Genomic DNA, 21,087 nt, shown 5'->3' on the forward strand with positions numbered 1-21,087 from the left:
TCTTTAATGAGTTTATTTACCCGACATCTCATCCACTCACAAGTGTACATGGCCACTAGAAATTAGTTGTGGAAACTCTCAGTGACTGGCCAAATAGTTTGCTGTTAGAAATGACAGAGTGTGGAATATTGTTAAATGAACACATGAACAGATTAGAGAGTACTTAGTTGAATTAATTTTCCTTTGAAGTGTGAATCAATCAAAGCAGAATGTTTTTGCAAAAGGGACTCAGCTAAGTATCCTCTAACTTGTTTTAACATTTATTTCACTACATATCCCACTTTGTCACTTCTATTGGTTTTGTATTGTGATTTTATTTTTTTGTTACATTTATTATTCAGATATTTTGCCATGCTGAAAGAAGAGACAGGGGTTGGAATTTACTGGATACCTTAAAAAAATAAATGTGTGCGGCTTTAACACAAATTATTTTGTTTATAGTCTATTGCTCATAATACCTTTTAAACAACATCATCACTGTCAAGTGACATTGTTAATGGACCAATTAATTTGCAGGTTTATTTTCTTAAAATACCAGCTAACTAATCTGACACTACATTATTTATGTGCTTATATTTTTTCACATGGAAATATATAATAAAATACTATTGTGTATAATGTTTAATTTAGACATTATGCTTATAATAACTTATTGAATATAATATAAAGAGGTTATTTCCTATGTGAGTTTTCAAAATTTGGGTCTATTTAGACTTTGTGTACCTTGTTCATAAAACCAGAGGGTGCAATACCTGTGGAACAGGGGTTAATTAATGTATTGAAAGAACAAGCAAGAAAATGGAGGTGCCAGTTGCGTACTTTTTTAATAAACAGACAAGGAGGCTTTTGTATATATGTCTTGAGTTTTAAATAAAAATGAAGGTTCCAGGAAAAAAAAAACTTTCCTGATTTAGATAGAACACACTTTTTGTTGAAAAGTAAACCTAGACAGATTCAAGAGCAGCAAAACATTATTGGGAGCTATGTGCTGATTAGCAATTGCATATTTATGCCTCTTGTCATTAGCTCACCTGATATGTTCAGATAGCTATTAGTAGTGCATTGCTGCTCCTTCAACAAAAGATAGCAAGAGATTAAAGTACATTTGCTAATGAAAGTAAATTGGAAAGCTGTTTAAAATGGTTTGCTCTTTCTGAATCATGAAAGAAAATTTGTGGGTTTTATGTCCCGTTAACATCACAGCAATATTAATAGAATTTTCCTCTGCTTTATGCCATCAAGGCAGTTGTTGACTACAAGAGTATACTGTTGTACTTTGCATTACTGTATATGTCTCCTTTCTTATCACTGATATGAACATAAGCTGTTATTTAGCCTCTAATATATTACTTTGGTTTATCTGGAGCCCACCACACATTTATAATAGGTTTATTTTGCCCTTTACCATATCTGTCAGGTTAACTGTGCTCAAAGTAATCTCACAGGATCAATTTTGCTGTATTTTGAAGGTGATAAACATTAAAATCTAACTGTTTGTGCTCATAAAGTGTTGATATTAATATATTAATTTGGTGCCTACAAATCACTAAAACAGATGTTTTGTTAATGACATATTTGTTTACACACAAGTATAATTATGGGTATGATGGACTCTAAATTAATAAGCACAGTCTTTGAATTCCTGTGACAAATATTAATGACCAACAAAGGTCTACTTGGTGAAAAGGCAACCTATCAATAAAACACTCTAGGCAGCTGCCTACTTTGCTTTACAATAAATTTTCCCCTAATTTCCAATCATCTACTTTCCAAATACATCATTATCAGAATGGTCCTGGAAGCTAAAAACTTTCAGAATGGTCCTGGAAGCTAAAAACTTGTATGCAATATACCATACAAGTGCAATACATAGACTATCTCTCTGCAACAGTTGATTTAAAAAAAATATTACAGCAGCTGGCCTTTAGTCTTACATGCTTAGATTTGTTCATCGTTTTACAAAGCATGTTGTCTATTCATTATATCCTTTTATTTCTTTATTTTCTGCTTTTATTTCTGTATTTAAAGGACCACTAAAAACAGTGGAATAGTATAATAAATAAATGCGTAATAAAGAGACTATGCAAAAGCACTTAGTTTGAATTTCAAATGAGTAGAAGATTTTTTAATCTGAAATGTTAAAATAAGTTACATTTTCCTTCCTATTGCATAATGAATCACAAAATCCATAAACGTATATACTGTGAATCTTGCACATGCTCAGTAGTAGCTGGTGCCTCAGAAAGTGTGAATATACAAAGATTGTGAACATTTAGATAATGGAAGTGAATTGTAAAAGCTGTTTAAAATTGTTTGCTCTATCTTAATCATGAAAGTTTAATTTTGACTTCACTTAGCCTTTGTGACAAATTATCTAATCCTTTTTAGGTATTATTAACAACAAACTCACAATTTCACTTATCATTAAGATGTCTGTCAAACTACAACAAGATAAGAATATCAGGATATTTATGCCTTTTAAATGCTGCCAAACTTCTCCTTTTCTTAAGTTTTTAGATGAAATTATATCTGAGAACAGAGGTTTGATAACACATAAGAGCCACTCAGTCTACATATTTGTATTTGTACCAAAACCAATTACTGTATTTGGTCTTTGGTGAAATAATATGTTTAGAATAACCTTTTGATACATTTCTTATCATATTAGATGCTATTTAGTGCCATATTTAAAAAAAAAAAAATCACAAAAGCATTTAATAGAGTTTTGAAGAGTTCAAATATCTGAAAACAAGGCAGATCATGTTACATTTTTCCAAATATCAATTATATTTTTAAAATGATTTAAAAGTTCAGATTTTAACACATACAACAGAAACAATTTCAAATTCTTAGCACTGTGTGTGTGTGTGTGTGTGTGTATGTATATATATATATATATATATATATATATATATATATATATATATATATATATATACAAAAGGTGTAGAGAAGTGCTTTGGGAAGGGAGTTCCAAATGCACATATGCAAAAAGAATGAGATCTATATAGTGTAGTAGTGTTTAATAATTGACTAATAAATGTTGCTCACCTTATTATATCTCATAGTTATGAGGTATACCATCAACCTGGGGGGGACCATATGTCCCTATCTGTGGTAATGATGTGATGGATCCAGTGTTAAATAAATAAATAAATAAATGTAGAAAATATCCTATATAAACACCGCTAAAATAAGTGGTGCATATTTAATAGGTGTGTTTTCATATTAGATGCTAGTAAGTACCAAAAAAAAAAACAAGCATTTAAGAGAGTTTTGAAGAGTTTATGGTGCCGAATTATCAAGCTCCAAGTGGAGCTTGATGCCCTTGTTTCCACGTGAGCCTTTAGGACCGCTGCTCCATAACTTGTCCACCTGCTCTGAGGCAGCGGACAGAAATCAACCGGATCAAATACGATAAGGTTGATTGACACCCCCTGCTAGCAGCCGATTAGCCGCGAATCTGCAGGGGGCGGCATTGCACAAGCAGTCCACAAGAACTGCTTGTGCAATGATAAATGCCGAAAGCATATATAATGTCCAGAGGTATCTACAATCTCACTTACCAAAATGTAGCCTGCAACCAGGGTGCCAGATCAAAAGGTATAAAGGACTGTACTCACTGGGTTTATCTTCTGTGAGCAATAGCAAGTTTGTTGCATAATAGTGACGTTTCAGGGTCAGAAGTCCCTTACTCAGACCATGTGTGTAACAACAAACAGTTCGACTTATATAAGCAGTAAACCCCGCCCCCAAAATTTAAAAATTGCACCAAAAAGTAATTGTCATGGAAACAGATAAACAATTGTGGCTTAATTGGACAATAACAACTGTGTATCCACTCATCACTGAATCTGTGTAACAAGTGTTGTAATGCAGTGTATAAATGTCAGGGTGCCAGGAATTAGACTGAGACAAGAAGTGCAAAAATAATCACACCTTTATTAATAACAAAAATAATAAAAAGTCCACAAGTCAAATAACAAGCCAGGAGTCAAAACCAGAGCTTGTAGTCAGACGAGTCGAGACAGGAGCCAGTGCGAGTAGTCAGACGAGCCAGAATCAGGAACAAGGAAAACAGCAAAGTCAGGAACAAGCTAGGGATCAGGAACCAGAAGAGACATCAGACTAGCCAGGTAATACACAGGAACTCACAAACAGGTCTGAGACAACGCAAGGGCAAAGCATACTGAACAGAGGCACTTTAAATAATAGGTGATGACATCACAATTCTGAGACTGCAACCTGTCTCACACGGATGATGTACAGCAGTCTGGCCATAAGAGGGCGTGCAGGAAATGAGCAGCATCACACATTCTGAACCAGATTCAGCAAGAAACGTGAGTAAAATGGCTGCCAGCAGCACATGGCAAACAAAGCAGGGGAAAACCCTGACAATAGTATTATATAAGCAAAACAAGGAGGGGGAGAATAGTTATGGGTGGGTAACCATAGATGATGCCATGAGAGAAAATGTATAGAAGCGATCCCTAAGTTATGCCAACCCTCGGTGGTACTAATAGGGACGAGTAGAGACAAACTCCATATGTGACATTTAATGAGGCTCATACAACAGTGCAGGTAATGTGTGCCCCGTAAAGAATCCCCTTGCTCTCACGGGGTAAGATGAGGAGAAACTGCTTCAAAACATGTGCCCTAGAGGCATATAATGATGTAGCATCTCAGGACACTGTATACATTCAGGCACTTACCTGCCGATCCTTCCTGGACCCTGGAGCATTCTCCCGAAGGGGCATATAAAGTGTGCTCTTCCTCAGCAGTTCCTGTACTACACGGTCCTGCTTTCCGATCCGGGTAGTGCCTGTAAGGCCGCCTCCAATGGCGGCAAAGCTAGTTTTCCTGGTTCCTGCTGCTGACCAATATATAGTGATCACCCTGCAGTCACGCATACACCATATACCTGTGCTCACTCGGTGGCCAATGTAATGTGAATGAAAACAAAATAGAGGAGCACAGACCGGTGTTTTGCGATATACAAAATTTATTTTCAAAAGTGGCGCCGTTGCACGTCTACCTGTTATTTCACAGCTCCTGAATCCTCTGTATTTAACCCTGGGGTCATTATCCCCTCCACATTGTGTGTTAATTTTTTTTTCACTCGTTCAAGCGCAACGGCGCCACTTTTGAAATTAATTTAGTATATCGCAAAACACCGGTCTGTGCTCCTCTATTTTGTTTTCATTCACCATAGTATTGTATATCATCATCAAAAAACATATCTATACTGTGCATCAATAAGTGAAAATAAACTCTGGGAAGATATTTAATATGTGATACAGTCATGGCATTTTAACCTTATACATTTATGGTTTTATAACCTTCAAAGGCTGTTTTATACACAGAGGATTACTTCATGTGTCAGGATGCTTGCTAAGCCAGATAGGATACAATGTACCAGATATTAACACACTATTCACAAAATTTATAGAAACACATAGGGGTAGATTCATCAGGGTGCGGGCAGACATGACATGACATCTATAAATGCCGACAGCATACGCTGTTGGGATTTATCATTGCACAAGCATTTCTAGTGCACACATTTCTAGCAGGGGATGTCAATCAACCCGATCATATCCGATCAGGCTGATTGCTGTCCGCCGCCTCAGAGGTGACAGACAAGTTAAGGAGCAGCGGTCTTATGACCTCTGCTTTCTAACTTACATTTCCAGGGAGCCGGAAAGTATGGGGGTAGATAGCAGCATTCGTCCCATACACTTACCATAGTGTCATATAGGAAGCGGTATCTTGTTATCAGTGTGTGACTTACAGCTGGCATAAAATGGCGTGTTCTACCGACTGCAAATGGTATAGACTTGTGCATGAACTTATGCCTAAACCTATGTGTAAGCCAATCGATATGTGCACTGTAGAGGATGAGTGCTGTGCCTGTGTGGTCTGTGTATTGACGATCTCTGAGACGACCACTAAATGTGATCTCCACTGTGCTCATATAAGGGAGGAAAGAAAACAGCTGTTTTTATGTTGTAGGTGATTCCCCTTGTTAACCGGGCGCAGATTATTGATGACGCCTTTAATTTAGCAAGGTAAGAGCAAGTACTAATATATATATATATATATATATATATATACACAGTTCCTTAAAGGGAAAGCACAATCTCACCACTCCATAAATGCCACGGTGCTCTGCTGTAAATCATCCAAAACTTCCACAGAATGCAGGCACTCACTGGTCTTGGTAAAATGTAACAATTTTATTTAAGTATCGTTAAAATGACATAACGTTTCGGCACCAATTTGTGCCTTTGTCAAATGTCAGCATGAGAACATAGGAATATGCAGCACACTTAAAACCAATATGGTTTTAAGTGTGCTGCATATTCCTATGTTCTCATGCTGACATTTGACAAAGGCACAAATTGGTGCCGAAACGTTATGTCATTTTAACTATACTTAAATAAAATTGTTACATTTTACCAAGACCAGTTTGTGCCTGCATTCTGTGGAAGTTATATATATATATATGTTTATGTGTGGGTATATGCATCAATGAGTATATAAATAAATATATATATGTGTATGTATATATACTGTAGATATATATATATATATATATATATATATATATATATATATAAAAGTATAAATGTATGTGTGTGTATATATATATATATATATCTACAGTATATATACATACACATATATATTTATTTATATACTCATTGATGCATATACCCACACATAAACATATATATATATATGTGTGTGTGTGTGTGTGTGTGTGTGCATATATATTTATTTATATATATTTTATATTGTTCAAGACACGTGGCATTATACCATTGGAAATGTTGAATCAGTTTTCCTCTTAGTGAAAAATACACCAACCACATATGCTTCATAGCAATTCTAGTCTCCATCCAAATGACAAGATTATTATCAACACACTGACTAAGCAAAAAAGTCCATCTAAATCCTTTTTTTTAATAACTGATGACAAGATTACAGTTCTGTTGTTTTTAGTACTTGATAGAATACTTGAATTATTACCAACTCACATGCAATCAAAATGTTGGTGCTTTACACTATGTTTTCAATATTTAAGCAACTAATATAAGTGCAAAAAACTCATCTGTATAATATTCCCATTCTGATCTTTGCTTTGTTTTAAACACATCATTATGTCTAGCATTTATTAAGTGTCTAATGTTCCTTTAATTGCGACAATATTGTTAGAGGTTTTCACTAATAGGCTGTAGCTCACATCAATAACCTGGCTTCATTTATCTTCCGTGTCTACTGCTTTATTTGCTGAGGCTGTGTTTTTGCTTTTCCACTTTGCATAATGTTTATTGTGTTTTACAGCTTAAATTATGTGCTGGCTTTAGCCCATTTAGGGGAAGATAATGAGTGGAGCGCTATGTGTAGCATGCAAACGATAAGGGGTATTTTGCGCCCCGTATCAAAAATAGCAGGTGTATTACAAGTTGAAAGTAAATGCGTTTGCTTGAGCGCAATCGAATTTAACCCACATTGGGCTAGCTCAACTTCAGAGCTCTGGTTAACTATTACGCAAAACAAAAAAGTTGCACAAAATACATCAAAAATACATTTAAAATTACAGTTAAACTCATAATAATACTGTCTGATAAAATTATTTAAAAAAACAAACAAAATATTGCATTAGAAAGTGGTGTTACTTCTCCCGTCCGCATGAGTGGATAAAAGTCGGGAGCATTTCATCTGACTGAAATAACACGGAACCACAAGTATCATAAGAGTTAATTACCATGCATGCTTTAACTGGCCGGTTTTTCTACTAACTCAGACTTAATATCGCCCTATCACAAATGTGAGTTGGAAACCAAAAGAAGGGGATAATATAAAAAGTCTTAGAGTATGTTGAATGAAAATACAGATGAATGGTGATATACACGCTGACTTAATTAACGGCTTCTACTTGGCTAGAGACGCACTAATACACTAACGTACTATTGCTTTAATGTGCTGTATAACCTATGCATATGTTTAGATTCACATGAACTGTGATATTCTGTGTATAGCCAAACTCAGGCTGAATATTGCCCTACCGCAAGTGTGGTTTGAAAGCGGGGAACTTTAAAAAGCCTTAGAGGGTGTCGAGTGCAAATACAGATTAACTTCTATACATATGCTGAATAAAGTAACGACTTCTGCTTCACTGAAACACGCACTAACATATAAATGTGCTTTTGCTTGGTATGAAAGGGTGTTTTACATACACGAGAAATGCAATCATTATAGCCCTTGAAGTGCCAAATAAGCCTCACACTTAAGAGGATACGTTTGTAACTAAAAAAGTGAAACTTTGACAGTATATTTGTCTTACAGAGTGCATCAAAGATAACACATTGGATACAATTTTGAAAGTTTGCATGTTTAAAGGACTGTCTGTTGCAACATTGAAGTGAACTTTTCAAATCAAATTTTAAGAGATTAAACAGCAGCTTAATGACAGCCTCATGTTGATTCTTCCAGGGACGCCTGAGTTGAATCTTGGTTATTTTATGTGTGAATGTGTTTTGCATGAGTGGATGGACTGAACGTTTTGGATTCTTTTGTATTGCAGAATATGTCTTTAGGTACTATAGAATAAAATTAAGCCTTATTTTTTTGCAAAAAGGTGTGCTGAGTTTTCTTAAGAGTAGTTTTATGGTAGAATTGGAGGCTTTACTATACTCTTGCACCCTTCATACAACTATTTGACTTGTTTCATTAATACTAGAGTTTGTCAGTGGTGCTGTGACTAATACTAAGATTTTTTAAATTTTTACCTAAATTAATCTCCCAAGATCAGGTAGTCTTCGTACCAAGAAGGGAAGCAAAAGATAATACGATTAAGATTTTAGACATAATGGACCATGTAAACCTTTTTTTTTTTGCCGTGGCACACTTTTTCACATTAAAAAATCCTGTGGCACACCACCATCCTAAAATTTTACAAAATCACACATTGTAGCCTTATACAGGATACATATATATATATATATATATATATATATATATATATATATATATATATATATACACTGTACTGTGCTGTCATGTCATGCCTCCTACAAACTATACATGACATATTGACATTCATTCACAAACAATCATAATCATTGTCTGTGAATAAATGTCCATGTCATGGTTGTAAATGATGCCTGATGAGCCTGTCACATACCTCCCAATATTTCAAAATTTGAAAGAGGGACACCCCCGCACTGTTGTCAGTCTGCCGCGGCACACCTGAGGATCTCTTACGGCACACTGGTTGAAAAACACTGATGTAAACAAACATAATATCCCGATGATACTTCTATCAACGGACGCTGAAAAAGCGTTTGATAGGCTTGACTGGTCCTTTTTAGAAATTACCTTAAACAAATTTAATTTCCCTCCCTTACTTATAAAACAAATTATGGCTTTGTATACTTTCCCATCGGCACAGATTTGTATAAACGGCACCCTGTCAGAACAATTTGAAATAAGGAACTGAACCAGACAGGGTTGCCCATTGTCCCCTCTTCTTTTTGTTCTATCGCTCGAGGTTTTAGCATCTAAAATAAGACATAATAGCTCTATCAATGGAGTCACAATTAAGGATAAAATTTATAAAATATCCATGTTTGCTGACGACATTCTTATGTCATTAGCGTCACCAGTGGAGTCTATTACGACTGTTCAGAGAGAGCTAACAGATTATGGGAAAGTTTCACATTTACTAGTAAATATGATGAAATCAGATATCCTCCCCTTCAATATTCCCCATAACATATTATCCAAAATCAGGAACAGTTGCAAATTTAATATCCAACCCAAAGCTATTAAATACTTAGGCATAAGCATAACACCCAAGATAGAATCTTTACGTTTTACAAATTATACAAAACTTATAACAGATATTACAAATTGACTACCTCATGGAACTCCAGAACAACATCATGGATAGGCAGGATACATTCTACTAAAATGGTTCTACTACCAAAGATTTTATATATACTTCAGACAATCCCACTACCACACACTGAAGCCTACATTAATAAACTACAAAAAATAATAAACAAGTACATCTGGAAGAACAAACCATCTAGGATAAATAAATCAACTATGTACACACCAAATATTCAGGGTGGCTTGGGGGTTCCAAATCTTCTGCTTTACAAAAGAGGGATATCTATGCAGAGATTATAGAATGGTGTAGATTCAACAACGATAATTTTAAACATTGGATACAAATTGACCATGACATAACAGGAAATCTGCAATTAGGAGGTGCTTGTTGGCTACCCAATACTTCATATTTTGTACGGGGGGAGGCGTTGCAAACGGTGACTAACACGCTATCCGATTGGAAATTAGTATGCTCTCTTAGTGAGGAGATCTCAAGTAGATATTCCCCTCTTAATCCAATCCTGGCAATCCCGGATCTTCCATTTGAGAGTTTATCTAACCCAGATTCAGTTTTATCCCTAAATAGAGGTATGCCAATAGCTGCATTAGTTTATGGAAACAAAATGAAACCCAGATCTGAATTAGAAACATGGGGAGGGGATATATTTGCACCCTGGTCAAGATATCATCAAGTGAACCACTATATCAACACTCATAGAGATCGACACAACTTTTTAAGGCCACTTACCACATTTGAGAAAATGTGTTATACAACATACCCACTAAGGGGACTTATCTCACAAATCTATAAAATAGTAATAAAAGTTAATTCTCCAAGGCCACACAAATACACTAGGGATTGAGAGAAAGAATTGGGGGATCAGCTCCACAATAAGGAATGGCCAGCTATTTTTTATAACACTGCCCACTCTGCTCACTCCACCCTAGGGTTAGAGACTAACTACAAGATTATGATGAGGTGGTATCTAACCCCGCTTAGACTCAAACATATGTTCAGCAAAGTATCAGACAGATGCTGGAGATGCAATTTAGATATAGAAACTATGGGTCACATATGGTGGTCTTGCCACATTATTCAGGACTACTGGGAAATGATTTTAAAAGAAGCCAATTCAGCTCTGTCTAGTAACCTCCCGAATACACAGAGAGTTTGTTTATTTAGCACATTTAACAAAATAAAATGCACAATAAAGAAATCTTTAGCACAGATTCTATTTAATGCAGCTAAAATTCTAATTGCCTCCCATTGGAAATCCAGGGCGGCCCCTTCTGTGGGAGAATGGAGAGATAAAGTACAAAGCCTCATCACCCTAGAGAGATACATCTTCTTCAAAAATAACAAGTTACAAATATACCATGATATGATATTTTTTTGGGACTCATACAAAGGATCTAGTCACCAGAGAAACTAAAATTAAATTTGATTGAGGAAACGGGTTTGGCTTCTGCTCTAGTATTTATTACTGTTACCTAGGCGTTGGTATGTACCATTTTTGCTAATATTGTCACGTTAATTGGGGAAAGAATTGTTCATTGTAATGTAGTAACTTTTGAAATGAGTACATCAGCTGACAGATACTGCTATAGTTTAATTTTAGTTTTAGGTTAGTTTAGTTTTTCAAGGTTATTTAGTTTTTTTATAGAAAGAATTGTTGAGACCAAGGATATACTCAGTAAAGAATTTGCATACCTGTATATGTCAATCAAGATACTGTAACTCAATTAATATATGTATTGTGTAAAACTCTTCAATAAAGAAATAATAAAAAAATAAAAAAAAGTTATAAGGACTCAAACATATGAGGTCTCAGGTGTTAGAAAAAAAGGCATTGAAAGGGCTTTAGAGATACATACACATGCATGTCTAAATATGTACAGGTATATGTATGTGTGTATAAATATATCTATATATATATATATAAGTACAAAAAGAGAAGAGTGCAGCTGCACTATGTGATCTATGAACAGGCTTTTACCTGTGTGTGAACTTTGGGAAAACTTCAAGTGGGTGTGCAGGAGCACTAAGAGCCCCTTTACTTTAACAGTGACTTTTTCCTTTGTTTTCTCCCTAGTGGAGCACTTATGCATTTAGTATGATCTGATCTATCACAGATTTTTTTATATTTTCGTATTACTGCATATCCTGTTTTATTTAAGCAACACAGTCGCCTAGATTGCGAGTCTTGCGTTAGCCTTAAAAAGCAGCGTTGAGGGGTCCCAATGCTGCTTTTTAACGCCCGTTGGTATTACGAGTCTGGCAAGAAAAGGTGTACCGCTCACTTTTTTTCGGCGAATTTCACATACCGCAAATCCCCTTACGTCAATTGCATATCCTATCTTTTTAATGGGATTTGCCTAACGCCGGTATTACGATTGCTGGAAGAAGTGAGCGGTACACCCTCTCCTGTCCAGACTCCTACCGCATTTAAAAGTCAGTAGTTAGGAGTTTTATGGGCTAACGCTGTAACATAAAACTCTTAACTAAAGTGCTAAAAGTACACTAACACCCATAAACTACCTATTAACCCCTAAACTGAGGCCCCCCACACACATCGGAAGCACTTAACCCCTAATCTGCCGACCGGACATTGCCGTCAATTTAATAAATATATTAACCCCTAAACCGCAGCACTCCCGCCTCGCAAACACTAGTTAAATTGTATTAACCCCTAATCTGCCTGCCCTAACATCGCCGACACCTAGCTACATTTATTAACCCCTAATCTGCCGACCCCAACGTCGCCGCTACTATATTAAATGTATTAACCCCTAAACCTGTATAACCCTAACACCCCCCTATCTTAAATATAATTTAAATAAAACTAAATAAAATTACTATTATTAAATAAATTATTTCTATTTAAAACTAAATACCTGTGAAATAAACCATAATATAGCTACAATATAATTAATAGTTACATTGTATCTATCTCAGGGTTATATCTATCTCAGGCAACTTTGTATTTATTTTAACTAGGTTTAACTATTTAATAACTACCTAGTTAAAATAAATACAAAGTTGCCTGTAAAATAAAAATAAACCCTGAGATAGCTACAATGTAACTATTAGTTATATTGTAGCTAGCTTAGGGTTTATTTTACAGGTAAGTATTTAGTTTTAAATATGAATAATTTAGTTAATTATAGTAAATTTATTTAGATGTATTTAAATAATATTTAAGTTAGGGGGTGTTAGGGTTAGATTTAGGTTTAGGGGTTAATAACTTTATTATAGTGGCAGCGACGTTGGCTGTGGCAGATTAGGAGTTAATAAATTTAATATAGTTGCAGCGACATTGGGGGGGCAGATTAGGGTTAATAAATTAAATGTAGGGTTCGGCGATGTTGGGGGCATCAGATTAGGGGTTAATACATATGATATAGGTGGTGGCGGTGTCTGGAGCGGCAGATTAGGAGTTAATAATATAATGTAGGTGGCAACGATGTCAGGGGGCGGTGGATTAGGGGTTAATAAGTGTAAGATTAGGGGTGTTTAGACTCAGGGTTCTTGTTAGGGTGTTAGGTGTAGACGTAAAATGTATTTTCCCATAGGAAACAATGGGGCTGAGTTAGGAGCTGAACGGTGCTTTTTTGCAGGTGTTAGGTTTTTTCAGCCAGCTCAGCCCCATTGTTTCCTATGGGGAAATCGTACACGTTTTACCTGCTTACCGCTACCGTAAGCAGCGCTGGTATTGAGGTGAGATGTGGAGCTAAATTTTGCTCAACGCTCACTTTTCTGAGGCTATTGCCAGCTCTGTCTTAAGTTAGCGGTGAGAAAAAAAGGAGCGTTAGCACCGCACAGCCTTACCGACAAAAACTCGTAATCTAGCCGAGTGTGTGCTAAACCAGGAGGGTGGTTCCACTGATTTTCAGTTTTGCTCTATGAGCTATCAATAAATTTAGTTTTTGCTGCAACCTTTGTCACACTTTGGCTTTTTCATTAGCCCTTACTGCTTTCTGGTGTATTACTGAATTATGATTGTGACTGTTTGCACACTAGCTTACTAATTATATACAGCCTATTTTGAAGAGTGCCTCCCTTTCTCTTTTTGTACTTGTGTATTTTTGAGCAGTTTATATTTTTACACTGCTTCTGGAGGGCATCTATAAGGCTTTACTGGTAAATATCATACAGCACTTTCTGGGTCAGTGAGAAACCCTTTAGTGGTGTTTTGTTTGGAACATGGCATTCAAAATCAGTAAGGAAAGATGGGAAAGTGATATCTCCGATGCCTTTAAATCCATTTTGAGAGTGGATGAAGGCAATATAGACATTGTTACAGATGATGTGTTTGCAGCTTTTAAAGCTTATAAAAAGAAAGCTATCCAAGAGATAAAACTAAATGGGAACTAGCCAGTCTTGAAAACTATGTAAAATAACAGTTAATTCCTAGAGGTCTCAGGATTAGGCTAGACCCTGGAGAAAATTTAAGGGGCTCAGAGGCAGAAAATGAAACACTGTTTTAACTAAGTGCACAATAGAACTGATGGAACTCATGATAGATGAGGATAAAACTAGACTGGAAGCAAGTAAAATTGAAACAGTAAAAACTTATGAACAAGTTAACCTTTTTGCCAATGACCCACTCTTTGAAAGACAGAATAAAGAAATTCAGAAAGGTATAGATAAATTACATAACGAGATCAAGTTCAGAAAAAAAGGTAGAATTTTTGTTTATCATAATCCACCAGCAGTCAGGGGTTCTTTTGACTCTGGCACAACTCTGATAGTGAAGTTGATCGCAACATGCATAACATCAGGTCTGTTATGGACTCCCTTTAGGTGTCCCTTTAGGTGTAGGACAAGGAGAGGAGGGTGGGGGAAACATAAGGGAAGATACTCGTTTTGGAAGAGGGAGGAGAGGCAGGAACAGGAGGTTCAGAGTGAACCAGAGTTATACACGTATGAGGACCAGGAACCAGGAGAGGTTATATCAATTTTAGGGGATAGCCCCACGGGAGATATACTCACTGTGTTAAATCTGTCATTGTTCCCTCTTAATAAGGCTCATATTGAAGTATTGTCAGAAGGTCTTTCATTTTGTCCTGCATCAGGACTAGACAAATTTGAATTAACTAAGGACATTAATTTGTTTGCTAGAAAACTTGTCTTTAAAAATTTGTGGAGAGACAAAAGAAAAATTAAAGAATCTCCTCTTGTGAGTAATTGTTACGATGTGGATACTTTGATATGATCTGCATGTAATCACATAAATGAGAATCACAACTGCTGATTTGTAAAGTGTAAATCTGCTACAAATATGTCTTTACATTTCCTTAGTGGTTATATAGAAAGATAAGTCAGGTATATATTTATGTATCTGTTGCTCTGATGACAAAAAATAAGAAATAACAAACTGCTAGATAATAACAATGTTTCACTTTAATAGAAACTGGAAGTAAAGTGCAACATTGAGTGAGCCTTTTAATATCCCTGGTTTAAAATAAAGTATTCCTTAGAGATAGTTCCAAAACGTACTAATAAAGAGCTCTTAGTTACCGGGGGTCTTGATATTAATTTAGTCGACTTTTGAAATATGAGCATATACATAATGTAGAGCAAATAGTCTCCTGTTTAAGCTTACCGGTTGCTAACAATGGAGGATCGCTGATCTGCAAAGCGGAGGAAGGATGTGACATCACGCCCAGCTGGTAGATGTCAACAAGCCGATCGGGGCTAAGGAAAAAGTCCACGGATCTCCGATATAATAATATATATGTCAGAGCTTCTGATGTTTGTTTATGCAGACGATATACAACTTCAGGTAACTGAGACTAAAAATGGATAAAGTTTAATCTCTGGTATGAGTATCTTCAATGGAGCTTAGGAAAGTACAACAATACCAAGCAAGGAGTAAACTGAGAGTGAGGCTTAAATAGCCATGTTAAAGGTCATTATGAATCCCTTAAAGGTACAGGGGAATGAAAAAATATAACAACAGGTTCTAAAAAGGGTAATAGGAAATAGTTTAATGTTACAGTAATGCTGATAAGGAAACTTTATCAAATTTAGTCTCTCTTTTGTCTGAGCAAGATGAAGTCTTGGGAGAGAGTGATGACTGATTCCCAGTGATATCCAACTTTACAAATAAATTAAATTATATGCCAGCGTTGTCCCTGGTTCCTAGCATACAGAGCTTTGTTAAATGTGTGGAAAATGATATTCGAAAGATTGGTAATACAGGAGTAATAGTTGACAATCTAAGCAGACCAGAGAGAGCAGCCTTGAATGAATTGAATGTCACTCAAAAAGGTTTGGAAAACAGCACACTAATTCTTAGGCTTGTGGGGCACAGAATAAAGGACCTGCCAAGTCCAAAGATACAATCCAAGCAACATAGGGTATTCCAGCCTCCAAGATTTAAAAAGAACCTTTATTTTCTTACATGGGGTCCTCAGAAATAGAACATACAATGTTTCAAGCCTGCTATAGGCTCTTAATCATGTACACTTGAAAATACACAGGAAAATGCCTTTATATACCCTCACCTGTTGCTTATCTTCATGTGAAAAACTAATTACACAATAGTGACATCTTGTGGATGCAAAATTGAGTACATCACCAAATTATTTTTATCACAAGAAGATAATAGTTACATATTTTCAAAAAAATTGTAAAACATAAAAACCTATATATACATTTTAAAAACAGAGGTATGTTGCACATTATTAGCAGATTTTTTTGAAATTTTTGTTTTTGTTTTTGTATATTGTCATTTTAACATGAAAATACAAATAAATCAGATTTAAAGAAACAGACTCCAATCAAAATCCTCATTAATACCTTTCGGTATCAATGTCTCTAACTTGTATATCCAAAACATCTCTCTGATCTTTAACAATTGTTCCCTATCACCACCTCTCCTTGGCCTGTCCACCTGTTCTATGATTTGAAATCTAAGTTGGCTGACATTATGACCCATAGAGAGGAAGTGAGAGGATACTGGGGCATCTTTGTTTTTACATCTAATATTTTATTTGTGTTCAGTTATCCTCTCCCTTACCTCTCTACAGGTCTCGCCAATGTAGATTAGGCCACATGGAGATTTGATAAGATAAACACAGTGGGTTGCCCTACAAGTTAGATATTTATTGATTTTAATTTTTTTTCCATTGATAGGATGGTGAAAATTCTCCCCTTTTATCATAGAGCTGCAGTTAATGCAGCTCAGACATGGGTAACACCCACTTCTTTTTGAACCTATAGTTTTCTGACTGCTCTGCTTGTTACCACCTATGTCTGAATGAACTAACATGTCATTGATGCTCCGATTCCTTTTATAAGCTACTATTGGATTTACTTTAAATTCAATAACCTCAGGATTACAATCTCTCAAAATATGCCAATGTTTTTTTAAATGCCAGTAAAATTAAAATTACTGGCATTTAAAAAAAACATTGGCATATGTTCTAATTCTGAGGACCCCGTGTAAAAAAATAAAGGTTATTTTTAAATCTTGGAGGCTGCAATACCCTTTGAATGAATTGAATAACAGAGATGACGTTGTCATCAAATTATTGGACAAAGGCGGCAATGTTGTCCTGATGATAAAAGTGCTTATTTTGAGTAAGCTATGAGACAGCTTATAGACCCCCAACAGTATAGTCTAATTAACAGGGCAGATTACCAAAGATCTTGTAATGAACTCCTGTTCATCCCCAATGATGGCTTAAGAGAAGGCAAAAAACACCCTGTCCTTCCCACGTTCTACTGTATACCAAAACAACACAAGAACCTGTAAAAAAGTCCAGGAAGACCCATAATCTCTGGCATAGAGTTTTTCTTATGACCATTTTTATTATCAATGCTCTCCTATGTCAGGGATACGAATGAGGTCTTGCAAAAGTTATACAGTGTGAATGTGCAAGAAAATACACTCCTTGTGTCCCTCTATTCTTCAATCCCTCATTATGCTGGACTTGATGCAGCAAAATATTTTTTTGGATACTAGAGGGGCTGACTTTAAAGATCACACTGACTTTGTATTTAAACTACTAGAATTTGTGTTAAAAAATTTAAAAAAATGTATTTGATGGAAAATTGTACAGGAAGGAAAGGGGAACAGCCATGGGCACCACGTGTGCCCCATTCTATGCGTGTTTACACCTGGGCTATTGGGAACAGTGCGAGGTGTTTACCTGTTATGACTCCAGGTTGCCATGACACTATTTTGATGCCTGGTTGCTCCGTCCCGCATCACTTATGACGCCTGGATGAGGACTTCGCCGGCTGGCTGAAGATAGAAGAGGCTGCCTGGATGAAGACTTCTTGCCGCATGGATGATGACTTCGCCGGCTGCATGGATCCTTCAAGCGGGACTTCAAGAACTGTAAGTGGATCGCCGGGGGTTAGTGCTAGGTTTTTTAAAGGTTTTTTTGAGAGGGTTTTATTTTTAGTTTAGGGTCTGGGCATGTAAAAGAGCTAAATGCCCTTTTAAGGGCAATGCCCATACAAATGCCCTTTTCAGGGCAATGGGGAGCTTAGGTTTTCTTAGATAGTTATTTTATTTGGGTGGGTTGGTTGTGGGGGTGGTGGGTTTTACTGTTGGGGGGTGTTTGATTTTTTTTTTTTTTTACACGTAAAAGAGTTGTTATCTTTTGGGCAATGCCCCACAAAAGGTCCTTTTAAGGGTCATTGGTAGTTTATTGTAGGCTAGGGTTTTTTTTTATTTTGGGGGGCTTTTTTATTTTGATAGGGCTATTAGATTAGGTGTAATTCTTTTTTATTTTTTATAATTTGTTTCTTATTTTTTGTAATTTAGTGTTTGTTTTTTTTATGTAATTTAGTTATTTTTATTTTTTAGTAATTTTAGTGTTTATTTTTTTTTTGTAATATTAGGTTTTAGTGTAAGGCAGGTTAGGTTTTATTTCACAGGTAAGTTTGTATTTATTTTAACTAGGTAGTTAGTAAATAGTTAATAACTATTTACTAACTAGTCTACCTAGTTAAAATAAATACAAACTTACCTGTGAAATAAAAATAAAACCTTAGCTGGCTACAATATAACTATTAGTTTTATTGTAGCTAGCTTAGGTTTTATTTCACAGGTAATGGGGCATATGTATCAAGCTGTATGAAGCAGCGGTCACAAAGACTGCTGCCCTTATAACCTGTCTGCCTGCTCTGAGCAGGCGGACAGACATCGCCGCAAATCAACCCAATCGAGTACGATCTGGTTGATTGACACCTCCCTGCTGGTGGCCGATTGGCCGCGAGTTTGCAGGGGGCGGCGTTGCACCAGCAGCTCTTGTGAGCTGCTGGTGCAATGCTGAATACGGCGAGCGTATCGCTAGTCCGTATTCAGTGAGGTCTGGCGGACCTGATCCGCACTGTCGGATCAGGTCCGCCAGACCATGATAACTAGAGGCCAATATATTTAGTTTTAAATAGATATTATTTAGTTAATAATTGTAATTTTAGTTTGCTGTGTTTTAATTATGTTAAAGTTGGGTGTTAGGCTTAGGGTTATGTTTAGGGGTTAATGGATTTATTTAGTTGTAGTGATGTGGGAGGCCAGAGGTTTAGGGGTTAATAACTTTAGTATAGTGGCGGCGACATCGGGAGCGGCAGATTAGGGTTAATAGTTTTTTAGGTTGTGGCGATGTTGGGAGAGGCAGATAGGGGTTAATAACTGTATTAGGTGGCGGCGATGTTGGGGGCGGCAGATTAGTGGTTAATAACTGTATGTAGGTGGCGGCGATGTTTGGGGCAGCAGATTAGGGGTTAATAACTGCATGTAGGTGGCGGCGATGTCGGGGGCAGCAGATTAGGGGTCTTTAGACTTGGGTTTATGTTAGGGTGTTAGGTTTAAACATTACTTTTATTTTCCCCATAGACATCAATGGGGCTGCGTTACTGAGCTTTTCATTCCGCGATCGCAGGTGTTAGGCTTTTTTTTGCCGGCTCTCCCCATTGCTGTCTATGGGGAAATTGTGCAGGAGCATGTCAAAGCAGCGCTTGTTTTCTGTGCAGTTTTCGGTGCAGTATGGAGCTCAATGCAACAATTTTGCCTGCACAAGCCTGCTTTTTAAAACTTGTAATACCAGCGCTATAGGTAGGTGAAATAACGTCACTTTTGTGGCTTTTGTTAAAATCCCTATAGTGCTCAAAACTCGTAATCTAGCTGTAACTAATTTGTTTCTTTAGGGCTATATAAACCATGTTTATAGATGTGAGCGATATCTGACGTAGCCCCCAAAGCACTGCCCACAAAGGAGAGGGGCGAAACGTGTCATAATTTTCGCAATGGAGATCCAACCTGTGTGCTAAGCAGTCAGGTGTGTACCGTGCCCTCTATGTTCAGCCCAAAGTGTTTATCCTTAGCAGCTTGGATCTGCTGGATGAGGCTACTTGGAGGTGTGCAAAACATAGTACAGGGAGACGTGCAGTGATTGTGTCCTTTTACACAGAGTGTTACCGATAACCAAGAGATCCGGACTGGGAGCCTTGAAAAAGTCCTCTACAGTGAGGCATCAGGAAGTCTTACCTAAAGTACTGTGGATCTGTAAGAAAGCATCTGTGTTTGTACTGGGACATTTTGTTTCTGTTGTTATACTGGCCTGGAGAATGGCGCGTGCGGCTGCACTATGTGCTCTTTGAACAGGCTTTTACCATACGCTGCTGTGTGTGAACTATGGGAAAACTTCAAATGGGCGTGCGGGAGCACTAAGAGCTCCTTTACTTTAACAGTGACTTTTTCCTTTGTTTTTTTTTCCCTAGTAGAGCACTTATGCATTTAGTATGATCTGATATATCACAGATTTTTTGTATTTTTGTATTACTGCATATCCTGTCTTTATTTAAGCAACAAAGTGTGTGCTAAACCAGGAGGGTGGTTCCACTGATTCTTAGTTTTGCTGTTTGAGCTATCAATAAATTTAGTTTTTGGTGCAACCTTTGTCACACTTTGGCTTTTGATTATTATTTTTTCATTAGCCCTTTTTGCTTTCTGGTGTATTACGATATATATTTTATATCTATCTATCTATCTATCTATCTATATGTGTGTGTATGTACATATGTATTTATGTGTTTTACTGTAAATTTACTGTACATATTTACACATTCCAATGTTCATCACTTACAGTCCTTTTTATTGTAAATACAGTACATATATATTTATATATATATATATATATATATATATATATATATATATATATATT

This window comes from Bombina bombina, chromosome 3 (genome assembly GCF_027579735.1).
Source record: "Bombina bombina isolate aBomBom1 chromosome 3, aBomBom1.pri, whole genome shotgun sequence".
Classification (NCBI taxonomy): Eukaryota; Metazoa; Chordata; class Amphibia; order Anura; family Bombinatoridae; genus Bombina; species Bombina bombina.